The sequence below is a fragment of the Pinus tabuliformis genome, chromosome Q (assembly GCF_031772625.1).
Source record: "Pinus tabuliformis cultivar Carrire ecotype Pingquan chromosome Q, CPIR1, whole genome shotgun sequence".
Taxonomy (NCBI): Eukaryota; Viridiplantae; Streptophyta; class Pinopsida; order Pinales; family Pinaceae; genus Pinus; species Pinus tabuliformis.
Window position 1 is genome coordinate 252657633 of NC_142296.1, and position 16879 is coordinate 252674511.

Consider the following 16879-nt stretch of genomic DNA (forward strand, 5'->3'; position numbering starts at 1 on the left):
AACACGAAATCATAGATCAAGTTGAAGAAATGTAGCTGTAAGGACTGACTCAGGGATGGTCAAAATGGATGACGAGTATTTTGCAGATGAATGTTTATTGCAGAGACCTCTTGAACACATAACGACACGACAGATGGCTTGGTGACATTTGACCCAAAGTTAATACCCGGCTAAAGACTTTCAATGTGGTTTGATCAACTGTGAGGCAAAGGATTTCCCAACCCAGGCGAATGAAAAGTGTCGTGTTCAAGAGTGGTAATAAGGCCTCTTCTGAGACAAAGGATAACAAATGGGCTCATTTTTCTCTCTTTTCCCCCACCATTTCTGGCAAGTACCTCTTTATTTTTTACAAGCTTGAGGAGGATAACATATGCTTGATTATAAGCTCATCCTTCGGATGAGTCCAACTTAGTTTTGATTCGAACCCTAAGAAGGAGTGGTCCGTTCCTGTTTGTAATCGAACAGGTCCTTTACTGTGAAATTTTAACGAGTCCAGTATAGGAGAAACTCAGCGTTTTTCATTTTTAGAAAGTCTGAAAAAACTTAAGAAGACTCCAAGTTGAACTTTTTCGTAAAGTTGTGTCTCCCAAGCCCGAAAAAGTATAAAATAATACTTGAGAGAATCGCTTAGTCTTGCGACCAAGGAGTACTTTCATGATTAGTGCCTTTGACCTGAAAAGTAAAAAGCGATCAAGGACACGTCGTTTTATTTCCAGTATCGAGTTTGAAACGACAAAAACCCGGCAATCTTTTCCTGTTTTTACGGTCAGAAAAGAGTTATAAGGGGATCGTCTTTTAATTCCGTTTTAACGAGTGTAAAAGAAATGCTCGGCAATCTTTTCATGTTTTAGGTGTCAGAAAAGGGCTTAAAAGATGACTCTGATATTTTAGTTCGTGAAATTGATAATTTTCCCTGAAAGTCCTTTTGTCCTGCACAAAAACGACACATTACTCATACCTGTTTAAGATAAGCAAAAATGCATTGAGAAATATCCTTCCATGGTGAAAAATAAACAAACTTAGCATCCATTTATCCAAAAAACCTATAAAAATACCTTTTACCATGTCATTTTTACCATTTTACTATTTAGGGAGAGAAAAGGGCTTTTGGCAAGAAACTTCCCGTGGACTTTGCGGAGAATCTGATCGTCGGAATCGAGTGTCGTCTCTTTAAGGTATTTCACAACATCCTCCTCTTTGTTTTCATCTGTTTAGAATTTCATTTTAAGCCCTAGTTTGATTTTTTGGGGGCTTTGGGCTTTTAGAATCCGCTTTTCGGGGTACGCAGGTGCCCCATGGGTGACCTGCGTACCCCGACATTCTCGTTAATGGGAAAATGGCAGGAGTACGCAGCCTACCTTCAGAACAGCTGCGTACCCACGCTTTGTTTTCTGAACGCGGAGTGCGTACTCCGCACAAAGTGAATTTAAGGCCCCAAATCTCAAAACCAAACCACTAATTTTTGATTTAATGAATTCTAATGAATGTTTTCTGGTGTGTAGATTTCCCACCATGCTTGATTGGCGCGAAAGAGAACACGAAGATGTCGATTTGGCCGCAATAGATCATCCACCCTCCATTGATGCTTTGAAGACATGCGGTCTCTACAAATACTGGGCCATACCTGGCATGAGGGCCCAGGTGCGATTCTTAGAATGGCTGGTTGAAAGGTGGAACGTCCAGGATCAATGCTTCTACATTAGAGGGCACCAGCTCGAGATAGAGCCCTCATACATATATTTTCTCATTGGTTTGCCTAATAGGGGCGAGCAACTGACTCTGTCCGGGACTAGGACGGGTGGCCAATCCCTTGCTAGCCTCCGACTAGAGTGGTGCAATAATCAGCACCAGGAGAAAGGGATAGAAATCAAATACATATCCCTGCCTGAACTTATGGTAATTGCCTTTACATTTACCAGACTTTCCGGTGCAGCCGCTTTGCATATTGCCACCGGGTCCCAAATGCGGATGGCGATAGATTGCTACCGAGGCACCATTTTCAATTGGTGTGACAATGTGTTGGCCAATATGAAGGGCCAACTGACTAGGGCAAAGAACGGGCAATTAAAGACCTTTGGGTATGGGCCTCTAGTTGTGAGCTTTGCCCTAGAGAGGGTTCCGATGCTGATCCCACAACATCTCACTGTTGCAGCTGGGCCTCCTCGGGAGCCAAAGTTGATGCGATGGGTTGCGGTGATGGCCCAACATCCTGATGAGGGAGCGGGAGTTGTTTGATTTCCTGCGGGTTACTTTCACTGGTTGGAGGACCAGGTCTTTGCGATCCAAGATTTTCCTTATGCCGGAGTAGATTTTCGCGGTGATCCGGACATGGTTCTTCCACAGGGAGAACAATGGGACGACAGAGGTACTTCATTTTTCACAAGTTTTTAAATTATTTACTTTTTGTTTGTTTTTTTATATCGTCTCAAAACTGACAGTGACAATTTTCAAAATGCAGACGTAGGTCCACAGCGTCCGGCCAATCTCCGACCATTCGAGAGAAGAGTACCAGTTGCACCAGCACCGACCCCACAGGATGCGGCCGCAGAGACCTTAGCCGAGCTGGAACAGGACCTAGAGCATCTCACGGTGGACATACCAGAGATGACTATAGACGATATTCCTATCCGAATTCAGTGCTATGTGGTCGCAGTCCCAGGACCTTTCAGGAGGTTCCTGTGTAGGGTAGCGCAGGCAGTGGTCTCGTATAGAGAGCACCACCAGTGATTGGCTAGTGACTTTTTGTAGACACATGTGACATTTTTGGTTTTTTGTACTTATCATTTTTTCCGATCATAAGGTGTTTTTCAACCTATGATCGAAGACGATGTATATTTTTTGACACACTCCTATCTATATATATATCATTATTACCGGCTTATCTTGTTAAACATGTATGATGAAATGTTTTTAAATTTACTTTTATGATTATTGCAAATGTCTGTCTAACATTCGAGAAGCAATTGCATCTGCTAATGTATTTAATGACCTTGGAATATGCTGATGTTCAATGTAATCAAATTCACGTTCCAAGAGGCGCACTCTCAAAAATAACCTTAATAACACTGGATTTCTAATGGCATATACTCTATTAAGCTGTAATACAATGAGTTCAGAATCTAACCTCACTATCAAACTCCGAATCCCAAATGAAATAGATTCAGATAATAACTCAATCACTGCACTGTATTATGCAATGTTGTTTGTTGTTTGACCGAGGCTCACCCCATGCATCGAAACTAACTCGTCAGAGGGCGAATAGATAACCCAAGATGCGGAAGAGATATTCCGTGTACTATGACAAGCACCATCAGCAAATCCAATGTACGTTTGGAGAGGCGTCGACATCTGCAATATCAAGAGTAAAACCAAGATAAGCCAGAATAACGACAAAAAACACACTCTCTAAGCTAAGCACACTGTCTATACTAATAAACACACCAGCTAGAAAGAAAAACTAACCTAACTAAATCTCCATACCCATCATTTAAGCATAATACCTCTTTAGGTAAAGTCCATTTCTAGGCTTACCCAAAGATTCCCCATCAAAATCTACCAGCTCATAGGCCCCTTTTGCTAGCTTTCGCTTGACAATGTAGGGCCCATGCCACATAGGAACGAATTTTCCAGCACCTAATTTATCGTTAGCTTGATCATATAATAGCACTAGGTCTCCTTCCGAAAAATTACGAGGGGTCATGTTGCGATCATACTGAGCTTTCATCCTTTTTGCGTGAGTCTCGATTTCCAATGCAGCATCACGTTGAGTCTCATCTAATTTAGCTAAGTATAATAGACGCTTCTCCTCTTCGGAAGTAGCTGGAAGTAATTCGACAGCCATTTGAAGTGATGGGATTTCGCATTCAATGGGCAACACTGCTTCCAAACCATAAACTAGTTGGAAAGTAGTGAACCCTGTTGATGTTTTCACTGAGGTTCAGTACGCCCAAAGCGCTGAAAATAACTTGTGCCAATTCGACCCATGAATACCAAAGATTCGTCGGATCATGATAACTAGAACTTTGTTGATGGACTTAACCAAACCGTTTGCTTGGGGATAATAAGGAGTAGAACTATCATGACGTAAACCAAGCTGGCTTGTAAGTTCTGTCATCATAATGTTTCAAAAATGGCGCCCATGGTCAGTGATTATTGCTTGTGGGACACCAAACCTAGCAATAATATGATTGAATACGAAAATCCTAGTTGTCTTGCCGTTTTCCTCGAATGTAGGCATCGCCTCGGCCCACTTAGTAAAATAATCAACCGCAAGGATGATATACGCATGCCCCCCGGCCGAGTGAGGGTTACATGTAATAAAATCGATACCCCATTTAGCAAAAGGACCAACGTCAATTATAGGGTGGAGAGGAGCAGGTGGTGCGCGCATCTTGCGATCAAACACTTGACAGTTGTCGCATTTTCGGACCGCAATGATACAGTCTTTAAACATGGACGACCTGAAGTAGCCAGCACGCAAGACCTTCTAGGCTGTGGCATAGCCAGACATATGACCGCCACACGCTCCAGAATGACAGTCATTCATAACCCTTTCTGCCTCTTCATGAGTTAAGCAATGAGGAAAAACCAAATCTGCCCCACGACGATAAAGAGTATCTCCAATAATGTTGTACTGTTGGGACTGGAATCGAATTTTCCGACGTTTCGACTTTGAAGCTTCAGGCAGAAAGGATTGGGTTTGGAGATAGACGATTATATCCCCATACCACGCATCTAAAGTGCTGATGAGAAACAGAGATTCGTCCGTAATAGGTTCCTCTGCCACAGTTTCCGTGACAACACGTGGGAAGACACACATCAACTCGGCAAAAACTAAAGATTTCGGCAAAATCCATTTAGAGTACTTGCCCCCTAGCAATTGTTTAGCCAAAATGTAAATCATAGGGTTGCAATCCGAAATTACTGTAGTTTTACGGAGAAGAATGTAATGATGAAAATGTTGGACAACCTGAACAGCTGCCAGGGCCAATTTCTCCACATGTGAATATTTTAGCTCAGTGGGATTTAACGTCCTACTAAGATAATATATCACATGTTCCGTTTCGAATTCATCTTCCTGTACTAAGACCATTCCAATGGTGGAATGAGCGGTGGCGAGGTACAAAAAGTAATCCTGGTTGTAGTTGGGAGGATGCAGCAACGGTGCATGGGTCAACGCGTGCTTTAGCGCATCAAAAGATTTCTGAGCTATCTCATCCCAAGAGAATTGAGCATTTTGTTTCAAAAACTAGGCAAAACCCTTGGTAATCTCGGCGTAGTTAGGAATGAAACGGCGTAAAAAGTTTGCTTTCCCCTGCAAACTCTGGAGTTGGTGCAAACTCGAAGGAGGAGGCAATTTGATGATAGCTTCGACCTTCGAGGGATCAACGCGAATGCCGGCTTTTGAAACTACAAATCCCAGCAATCGTCCCACTTCGATGCAGAAGACACATTTGTGTGGGTTCAACCGTATACGATAATGCCCACACCTCATAAAAATTGCTCGTAAATGGACAAGGTGATCAGCTCGATGTAAGGAGTGAGCGGGAAAATCATCGAGATACGGTTGCACAATGTGCTTGATGTCATAAAATCCATAAGACATCGCCCTTTGAAAAGTGGCCCCGGAATTCTTAAGCCCAAAAGGTAATTTGCAATAAGAAAATGTCCCCCATGGACAAATGAAAGCGTTTTTGGTTGATCGGCAGGTAGAATATTGATTTGGTTGTAACCAGAAAAACCGTCCATAAAGGAAAATATTTCACTGCCGGCACAATCATCAATTATTTGATTGATATAGGGTGTTGGATAGTTGTCCTTGGGACAAGCACGATTGATATCCCTATAGTCGATAGATATTCTTATTGTTCCCTGCTTTTTGTTAACCGGAACAATATTCGATACCCAATCCGTTAACGGGATCCGATAAATGAAACCTGCTTTAAACAGCTTCTCAACTTCTGCTTTAATTGCAGCCGATTTCCGAGGATGTATCTGACGTAGATGTTGCCGAACGGGTTTACCGTCCGGGTAAGTCTTGATCTCATGAACAAAAATGGAGGGATCAATTCCTGGCATTTCCTCATAGGACCAGGCAAACACATCGCGGAATTCTTGAAATAGGGCCTTGTATATTTGAATTTCGTCATCTGAACATGAGGCACCTATATGAATGTGCTCAACAATTCCGGGCTTCACTGAAATGTCAATGGGAATAGTGCGAGAAACATTTCCCAAATTCAGCTCTGAATCAGGATGTGTCATTGGACTCTGAGCGTCTTTGACATATTCAGCTGTAAAAATTGATGAGAAATCGTTTTCAAAATGATCATCCTCAGGTAGAAACGAAGATCTATGATGGAGATCTTCCCATGGTAAATCGTCTACACACAGGACTTCACAAAGTTGTTCGTCAGATGACACAACTTCAGGAACATTATTAACTCCGAGGTCGACGCGAAAAGGGATTCCTCACGGACCACATTCATTTGGTCGATTTTGGTTGAACTTGGGTTGGAAAAAGACTGCATGGCTTCATAGTCAATTTCATATGGACTCAAAGGCATTGCGTCACCGAATGAGTCTATCTCAGATTCAGATGGGAAAATCCAAGGATCGTCGTAAATAATAGTGTGTGAATTAATCATATGAATGAATGCGAATGAAGGGTTTCCGTTGATTGGAGGAAAAGGAAAAGTTCCCAGTAAACCGGAATCTTTAACTAGTCCTACGCCAACATCCTTATAAGGGATAGTCGTTTTACTCTCTGAAGAGGCTGGGTCGGATGAAAAATAAGCTAGCTGGTCTATGGTTACGATCTTGCCATTGTGTGGATACTTTATTACTCTGAAGACCGATGAAACGACCGCTATCATAGCATAAGACCAACTTCGACCCAAAAGAAGGTTGTAGTCCAGAGGGGCATCAACCACCTCCACATCCAGACTAACGGTTTTTCCTTCAACCCCTATAGGCAAATCCTGTAAAATGCCAAACGGATGGAACCCAAGGCCATCAAAGGCCTTAAGAATTGTCGGGGATGTGTTCAGCGAAGGAGAACCAAGCGATCTCCAACACTGAATCGACATAATACACGTGGAAGCTCCCTCATCAATTACAGTCCGATGAATAGGCCTGTTTTTTACTATCACTGGAATCTGGAAAGCCATCTGGTGAGGGAGACGCGGTGTACTATTTTCTATATCAAAGATTATCAGGTTCGGGTCCTGAACATCAACAGCTCCTATGGCCGACAAAAGTAATTTTCGTTGTGCTGGGCATGATTGCAGCACTTCTAAAGCCGACATTGCTGAGGGTGAAACAGCTAAATCCTCAACAATGTTGTAATTCTGAGCTGCTCTCGCATGTGGATTGAAAGAAGACCTTCGAAGTACACCCTTGGCGGGCGGTTTTATTACTAAGTCAGGGTTAGGTTTCTTGATTTGTAGTGGATCGGAACCGGGAGCTGAGGTTGATGGATTTGAATGAGAAGATTCTGCTTCTTTCGATCCAACAACAGGAATTTTACTACCATAATCGTGTGATCGAGTCGCAATCCTTACATGAGACATCATCAATATGGGTTCTTCAGTGGCACTCGAGGAAGAACCTATCATCTTACTCTCCTGCTTTGGAAATGGATCTTTCAAAACAGCAGGAGTTGAGGAACCTTTGACAATTTTCACAACCTCGGCCCGATTGGGGCAATCTCTTATAAAATGATCCTCTTCACAAATTAGACAAGGATATCGAGGTTTGCGCTTCTCGTCATTGGTTTTTGACTTTTTTGTTTTCTCCTTTGGAGTCTTGTCTGCTTTACCCTTCTTCTTACCCTTCTTCTTCCCACCGTTTTTTGATTTAGCTGTAGATGACTCTACAGCGTGAATATCAGCGGAAATTTCAGGAGAAGACTCTCCCGTCGGGGAATCTGGTAAGGTTATAATGGGCGAAGAATTCTTTGAAGATTTCTTCTTACTTTTAGTATTTACCGTACCAATCATGCCATCAACAGCATGAGATCCCGAAGGAGCAGTAGTGATTTGATTTGACTTTGGAATATCTGGGATCTTTTCGTGTAACGTACCTGACTGAGTGTAAACTAAGTCAAGGTACTGCGCTTGAGCAATTACTTGCTCTTCAGTAACTACTCTGGCCTTAGCTACATCTTCAGTAATCTTCGGTAATAATGATTTAACAAACCATTCAGCTAAGATTTGGTCTGGGATAAAAACTTTCACTAATCGCCGTCGACGTCTCCATTCATGGATATGATCGGAAATATAAGTGGACGTTGACTGTTTTAGTGAAGTTAGTAGCTCCGTTCCATTATCATATCTGACGGGCAACTGAAAATGAGTTAGGAATGAGGTAGCTAACTAACTAAAATTGTAAAAAGAGACCCGTGGTAACTCAATGTACCACTTGGCTGCGAGACCAATGAGCGTACGCTGGAAAAGACCTAAGCGGATCGAATCATCCGAGATGGAATTTGAAGCACACCAGAGGTGGTAAGTCATCACATGATTGGATGGATCCTCTCCAGACTTACCTTCGAACTTGGGTATATCACTCGGCAACTTATTTTGCATTGGCGGCCAGAAAGGAAGATAATTTATTGGATCGTTCATTAGGCGCGTCAAGTCTGGTAAATCCAAAGTTGCGATAAACGGTAATTGCCGATTAGGATCCCTAAAACTCTGGGTCACAAGACCAGTCCCAAGAGGAGGATATCCAGGATAACTTGGAATCGGAATCGCATTCGGGATATTATATCCTCCTGGAAAACCAGGATTAACCGGACCATACTGGGGTTGTTGAGGTTGTTGATAAGTGTACCGAGGATATGGTTGATACTGGTAAACCGGTTGTTGGACAGCAGGCCCGTATTGGTATTGTCCCTGGTACGGTTGATAAGTGAATTGTGGTTGACTAGTGACAACCGTACTTAAACCAGGTTGTCCTACAGGCATCTGAACCGTAGTTTGAATCGTAGATCCAGACAATGGTAAAGATGTCTGAGGAGTAGTTGCAGAGACAGTAGAAACCGGAGTTGTCGATACTCCAGAAGCAAGTGTGGTGGAAGGAGCAGATGTTGTGGTAGTTGCAGCGGCCGTTGTTTGAGATGGAGTACTAGGTGCAATTGGCGGCTGAGTAACTACCGAAGGTACAAAAGTTTGAACATTAGACTGGACCGGTTGCTGGGATGGACGAGCAACTAAGGGTTGTCCAGCTTGAGATGACAACTGTACACTTGGCTACAATACCTGTTGAACTTGCGATGGATCCCACACTATGTTCATTTCGGGGTATTGACCCATGACAGGTTGAGGATATTGAGATCCATAACCGGATTGAGGATAGGATTGATAACTGAAAGGCACAGTTCCCGTACCTTGAACATATGATTGACCTTGAGCTGGTTGATAACCTTGACTCGAGTAATGACCTTGAGGTTGATAACCTTGAGGTAATTACTGATACTGGGGTTGACCTTGACCTTGAGGTTGATACCCTTGAGGTAAATACTAATACTGAGGTTGACCTTGGGGTACATATTGAGGCTGGGGTTGACCTTGAGGAATGTATTGTACTATGGGTACATACTGTAATTGAGGTTTCCCCCCAGACGCAAGTTGTGTACCTTGAGGTTGCCCCCCAGGCGTTAATTGAGGCTGCCCCCCAGGCGGTAATTGACCACCTTGAGGTTGAGAACCGGGAACTCAACCTGACATCATGTAAATGTCTCCTACACCCAACGGTTTATTACCATTGTTTCCAGCTAATAACCCATGTTCAATGGGTTGAGGAGATGCTCCCGCAAAAGTACCAGAAAGTGACTGATACCTGGAGGGAACAGAAGGACCGCCGTACAAGAAAGATTCAGGAGATTGAGTAAACACGGATGACTGACCAGACATATTTACAGGAGTATAAATACCTCCAGGTGGAAAAGGAGTACGAGGTGGAGAAAAACTTATCCCTGAGTTGTCTAAATAATTGGTTAACGAAAGGTACCAAGTAGTACTTCTAGGAGGACTGTAAAAGATAGATTCACGCTCCCTCAGATCAATAGTAGGTTGATCTTGAAGGATAGATACGCCAAATTCTTCCTCTGGAGCAAGTTCTTCAATAGCTATCAAACCAGCAGGAAGATTTTCGGTGATGACTCTTTCTACCCTAGGTGAATCAGGTGCACTAGAAGTTGGAGTAACAGGTTCAGATATTTCAGGTTCTTCGCCTATATCACTAGTAGATGAAAAACTACCAGCAAGCTCGGAAACTGCAACAGCTTCAGGATTATAACCTGTTTCTAGACGTTCTGGATGGACTACCAATGACGATTCTCCTTCTTCTGGTGAACCTACTTTACTGCCACTAGGAGTTACAAGGACCTTCAAACCTTCGTAATGACTTGGGACCTCTTCAGGAGGCTCGCCCCGCAATCTACGGGACTTCCTCAACAAATCGGCCATGGTAACAATCTCAGGAGACTTGCCCCAAAGTCTACGGGACTGTCTCGGTAATTCAGCCACAGTTAAAAACTTTTAACTATAGCACACGCAAACAAAGTAAAATCTCAAAGCGAACCACCTAAAGTCTGTAAAGAACCAAACAAATTTGAATCACACACCTAAAGAATCTAGGGCGTCAAACCATACACAAATAGTAGCCTTCCGAACCAAAAACACTAGTTGGAGATGAAACCCAACATCGCCGAATTCAGTACAGAAGTGGTGGGCGGAACAGTTACCCCGAAAACCTGCTTAATGAATAGACCGGCACAAGTTCCTCCACTTTAACCGTCTCGAGTGAAGTGAACCCCCCGGAAAATCCAAGTGAGTCTAGCCGATGTTTGCTCCAGGTACAGTGGGATCTTCCCTCCACCGTCACCTCGGTAGAATCCTAAAGATAATGGTCACTAAGGTTACCAACAGCAACAAATGCACCTGGGGGAACAGTCTACACTCCGACAGCACGCAAGGCCAGAGTATCAAGCTCAATCCCCTTGCCAGCTCCTTGACAATAATCCAAGGTTTACCGACAAGTGACCCCTGGATCCTTGACAATGGTTAATCCGAGGTTTACCGTTTGTAATACGTGTGTGTCTAGCGTCATTCCCAACGAGGGAGGATTGATCCCCTCACTGGTTCGGACACGAGCCCGTGCTTCTCCTTTAAGAGGAGCTTTCCCAGAGTACAAATGAAACAGTTGGATTTATCCTACCACAAGATGAGCTACTTGTTTGGTTTTGCTGTCTTGGAGAGTTAATTACTCTCCTACTCCAAGACACTAGCCAGATCTATATTGGTGTTGCAGAGCCCTAGTAAATAAAAGTTACTAAGTTGATTTCACTTTAAGTGTTAATTTTTATGGCTTTCTTTAAGACAAAAGGTAGTGGAGATGAAACTGGTGGTGTGTAGACTCGATCGAAATCCACTAAAAGTATGCACTTAGGATGATTTATACTAATTTTTCTTTTTCAATGAATTCCCTAGCTAAGAGAGTTGGAGAATGCAAGCTTGATATAAAGACAACTTTCTTGGCAATGAAAAACAAAGAAACAAACTCTTTATCTTTTCAAAACATACGACACATGACCACTAATCACTTCACGAAAATTCATTTTTCTTTCAAAGACTCAAATGCTACCAAAGCAAACTTTCCTTCAAAAGATATTTTTGTATTTTTTCCTAATTAATAAAGCATGTAAAACTTGCTTTAACAAAAATCAAAGTTAAAAAAGCTATGGCAATCAAATCAACTCAATCTCACTCAAAAGAAAATCTAAGAGAAAAGCACCTAAAAGTAAGTCTAACGAGTCAAAAGCTTACTAAAGATAATTCCTAGATGTTTTACTCAGTCAAAATGTAACTAAGGACTAGTTAATGCAGAACCAAAAACAGTCAAAACAAAAATCAAAATCTTTTGTTCTTTTCTCAAGAATAAAATTCCAAGTTCAAACAACCAACTTTTTCGAGATTTGCAAAGAGAAGACGCAAAGGTATGTCTCTCACAAGGGTGAATTCTATGACAGGCCCGACTCCTAAGAGGACTGAACAAAACTAAGGAGATCCAAAGTTTGACAACCTCTAACGCCAAAGTCACTACAGGACCAGTTAAAAATCAAACCCTAAGGCAAAATCCCTATGAATTTCACTAAAACTCTCGACACTGACGAAACAAGCTTAGGTGAAGATTTATGGCGGAAAACCAGTGGATCTGGGCAGAAAAAACAAATTAAAAACAAAATCTAAAAGGAAAAAAGAAGAAAATTGGAATTTTCTTAATTTTGACAGGGTACGCAGGTGACATGTTTGCACAGGTACGGGTATGCTCTGTGCACAAAGCGAGAGTGCGTACAAGTACGCACTGTGCTCAACTCAGAGGCTGCGTACTTCTAGCAAAACAAAGAAAAACTAAAATCTAATTTAACCCTAAGCTAGCCAACCCAAATACACAGTCAGATTGCCAAAAACCAGAAAACAAATGACTTTTCTCAGATCAAAAGTTGATACAAAGGAAAAAACATTCACATCAATGGATTCCCCAGTATGGTCACCATTTTGTCATGTGGAAAGAGTCGATAGTGCGGACACAACCGACCTCCCTAGAAGCAAAAGCTTTCTAGTGACAAATAAGACAAATAAAAACTACCTTTCTCTAAACATGCATTGCGAATACAAGTAATCAGGGGATCTTTAACATACCTTTAGTCCAACGCTTTGTAGTAGTCCAGCCTCGCCGATCCGAATGAGCTCCTCCTTCTCTTCGAAACCTGCATTCACTAACAAGCCAAAAGATTAAATAGCACCAGATAAACTCATAAAACAATACATATCCATCATACAGACCAAGGAGTATATGAAACAAACCATAAATAACAATCTGTTGAGAAAAATAAGTTCATTTGTATTAAGAGGTAACAAAAAGAACCATTACAACCTGAGCCTTGGTGTTGTGCAAGTCCCTCCTAGGGTCCAGCAAGAGTTTTCCTTTACTTTGATCAGCTCACCCACTCTCAAATAAGGCTAGGAAAGGATGGGAATCTCTCCTCTCAAGCTTTACAAGGGAGTCCTAATTCCAGCAGCATCTACCCTTAGGAATGTTCAGCTTCCAACCTCCCCTCCCTTTGGCCCAATGCATGTATTTATAGTACTCTAGAGGAAGTTATTCAGGTCCACCATCAATGGGATAAGCCCCTCTTTGGATGGGATAGCTCCCCTCTTGATGGGATAAGTTCCTCTTTGGTAGGGATACATGAACCATCTGGAGGCCCTTCATACACGTCAAACAAGCTTCTAGAATGCTCTAGAAATGACCACAAATAACTTTTTGGGAGTGAAACTTGCGCCTTTTGACCTTTACAGGAGTACGCACCCATTGCTTTATAGACAGAGTGTACAAGTACGCAGGTATTGTGAACGTGGGGTGCGTACACGCAGGTAAGGCTAAGAGAAACTGTGTACCCAGAGATATATAGATTTTTAATGACTTTCTCTCTTTCTTGAAGTTTGACATGGAGAGAAGAGGTATGAGACTTGCCAAGGAGGATAGTATGACGGTTGATGGAGCCATACTAACTGCAAATAGTCATGGTGACAAATTTTAGTGTAACAGATTGCCCCCTAAAGTGCGAAGCCTATAGTAGATTAGGGTTTCATCTTATCTAGGAAGGGTGAAGTACTTTATCATTTCAAGGATTATCTTGTGGAGAGCCCAGTTGGAACCTGCAAGTATTCAACACAAAATACATATATATGATCATATCATCGCTGAGGTAGGAATTCCCATGCTCAGATTGAAAACTTTAACTAATTGACTATCTACTGCTCTGATACAGGAATGATTCTGCAGTACATCATAATTATAGACTTTTGTAGGCACAGTATGGACGCAGCCATCTGCTTATAATTAGTCTACTGTATAATGAATACAAAACTCCTCGCAGCCTGGATGGTGGAAACTAGATCCAGGGTCTTCATTTCTACTTCCCGAACATGTACGATTCTATCTATGCGAATAAATGAGTTGATGTCGAACATGGTAGAAACCACTAGATTACCAGTCAATCATGTAAACTGTTAACAAGCGTGAGAGAAACCACCAGTGATGTCAATGGTTCTCAAAGTACCCAGTACAATCCGTGAGATGTGAATGAATGAGTTGATGTCGAACATTTCATGGAATCCTTCGATCGAAAGTCAATGATGTGAATTGTCGTGAAAGGCGAGAAACCTGCCATTGATGCATGCAGACTTCAAGGTACTGACGATTCCTAGGTCATCTTTCTAGATAATGTGCTGATGTCGATAGAAAGCGACCCGTTGCAGGCAAGCCCACAACACGAAGTCATAGATCAAGTTGAAGAAATTTAGTTGTAAGGACTGACTCAGGGATGGTAAAAATGGATGACGAGTATTTTGCAGATGAATGTTTATTGCAGAGACCTCTTGAACACATAACGACACGACATATGGCTTGGTGACATTTGACCCAAAGTTAATACCCGGCTAAAGACTTTCAATGTGGTTTGATCAACTGTGAGGCAAAGGATTTCCCAACCCAAGCGAATGAAAAGTGTCGTGTTCAAGAGTGGTAATAAGGCCTCTTCTGAGACAAAGGATAACAAATGGGCTCATTTTTCTCTCTTTTCCCCCACCATTTCTGGCAAGTACCTCTTTATTTTTTACAAGCTTGAGGAGGATAACATATGCTTGATTATAAGCTCATCCTTTGGATGAGTCCAACTTAGTTTTGATTCGAACCCTAAGAAGGAGTGGTCCATTCCTATTTGTAATCGAACAGGTCCTTTACTGTGAAATTTTAACGAGTCCAGTATAGGAGAAACTCGGCGTTTTTCATTTTTAGAGAGTCTGAAAAAACTTAAGAAGACTCCAGGTTGAACTTTTTCGTAAAGTTGTGTCTCCCAAGCCCGAAAAAGTATAAAGTAATACTTGAGAGAACTGCTTAGTCTTGCGACCAAGGAGTACTTTCATGATTAGTGCCTTTGACCTAAAAAGTAAAAAGCGATCAAGGACATGTTGTTTTATTTCCAGTATCGAGTTTGAAACGACAAAAACCGGGCAATCTTTTCCTGTTTTTACGGTCAGAAAAGAGCTATAAGGGGACCGTCTTTTAATTCCGTTTTAACGAGTGTAAAAGAAACACTCAGCAATCTTTTCATGTTTTAGGAGTCAGAAAAGGGTTTAAAAGATGACTCTGATATTTTAGTTCGTGAAAAATGATAATTTTGCCTGAAATTCCTTTTGTCCTGCACAAAAACGACACATTACTCATACCTGTTTAAGATAAGAAAAAATGCATTGAGAAATATCCTTCCATGGTAAAAAATAAACAAACTTAGCATTCATTTATCCAAAAAACCTATAAAAATACCTTTTACCATGTCATTTTTACCATTTTACTATTTAGGGAGAGAAAAGGGCTTTTGGCAAGAAACTTCCCGTGGACTTTGCGGAGAATCCGACGGTAGGAATCGAGTGTCGTCTCTTTCAGGTATTTCACAACATCCTCCTCTTTGTTTTCATCTATTTAGAATTTCATTTTAAGCCCTAGTTTGATTTTTTGGGGGCTTTGGGGTTTTAGAATCTGCTTTCCGGGGTACGCAGATGCCCATGGGCGACCTGCGTACCCCAACATTTTCGTTAATGGGAAAAGGGCAGGAGTACGCAACCTACCTTCAGAACAGCTGCGTACCCACGCTCTGTTTTCTGAACGCGGGGTGCGTACTCTGCGCAAAGTGAATTTAAAGCCCCAAATCTCAAAACTAAACCACTAATTTTTGATTTAATGAATTATAATGAATGTTTTCTGGTGTGCAGATTGGCCACCATGCTTGATTGGCGCGAAAGATAACACGAAGATGTCGATTTGGCCGCAATAGATCATCAACCCTCCATTGATGCTTTGAAGGCATGCAGTCTCTACAAATACTGGGCCATACCTCGTATGAGGGCCCAGGTGTGATTCTTAGTATGGCTAGTTGAAAGGTGGAACGTCCAGGATCAATGCTTCTACATCGGAGGGCACCAGCTCGAGATAGATCCCTCAGACATATATTTTCTCACTGGTTTGCCTAATAGGGGTGAGCAACTAACTCTGTCCGGGACTAGGCCGGGTGGCCAATCCCATGCTAGCCTTCGGCTAGAGTGGTGCAATAATCAACACCAGGAGAAAGGGATAGAAATCAAATACATATCCCTGCCTGAACTTATGGTAATTGCCTTTACACTTATCAGACTTTGCGGCACAGCCACTTTGCATATTGCCACTGGGTCCCAAATGCGGATGGCGATAGATTGCTATCGAGGCACCATTTTCAATTGGTGTGACGCTGTGTTGGCCAATATGAAGGGCCAACTGACTGAGGCAAGGAACGGGCAATTAAAGACCTTTGGGTATGGGCCTCTAGTTGTGAGCTTTGCCCTAGAGAGGGTTTCGATGATGATCCCACAGCATCTCACTGTTGCAACTGGGCCTCCTTGGGAGCCAAAGTTGATGCGATGGGTTGCGGTGATGGCCCAACATCCTGATGAGGGAGCAGGAGTTGTTCAATTTCATGCGGGTTACTTTCACTGGTTGGAGGACAAGGTCTTTGTGATCCAGGATTTTCCTTATGCCGGAGTAGATTTTCGCGGTGATCTGGACATGGTTCTTCCACAGGGAGAACAATGGGACGACAGAGGTACTTCATTTTTCACAAGTTTTTAAATTATTTACTTTTTGCTTGTTTTTTATATCGTCTCAAAACTGACAGTGACAATTTTCAAAAGCAGTTGTAGGTCCACAGCGTCCGGCCAATCTCCCGCCATTCGAGAGAAGAGTACCAGTTGCAGCAGCACTGACCCCACAGGATGCA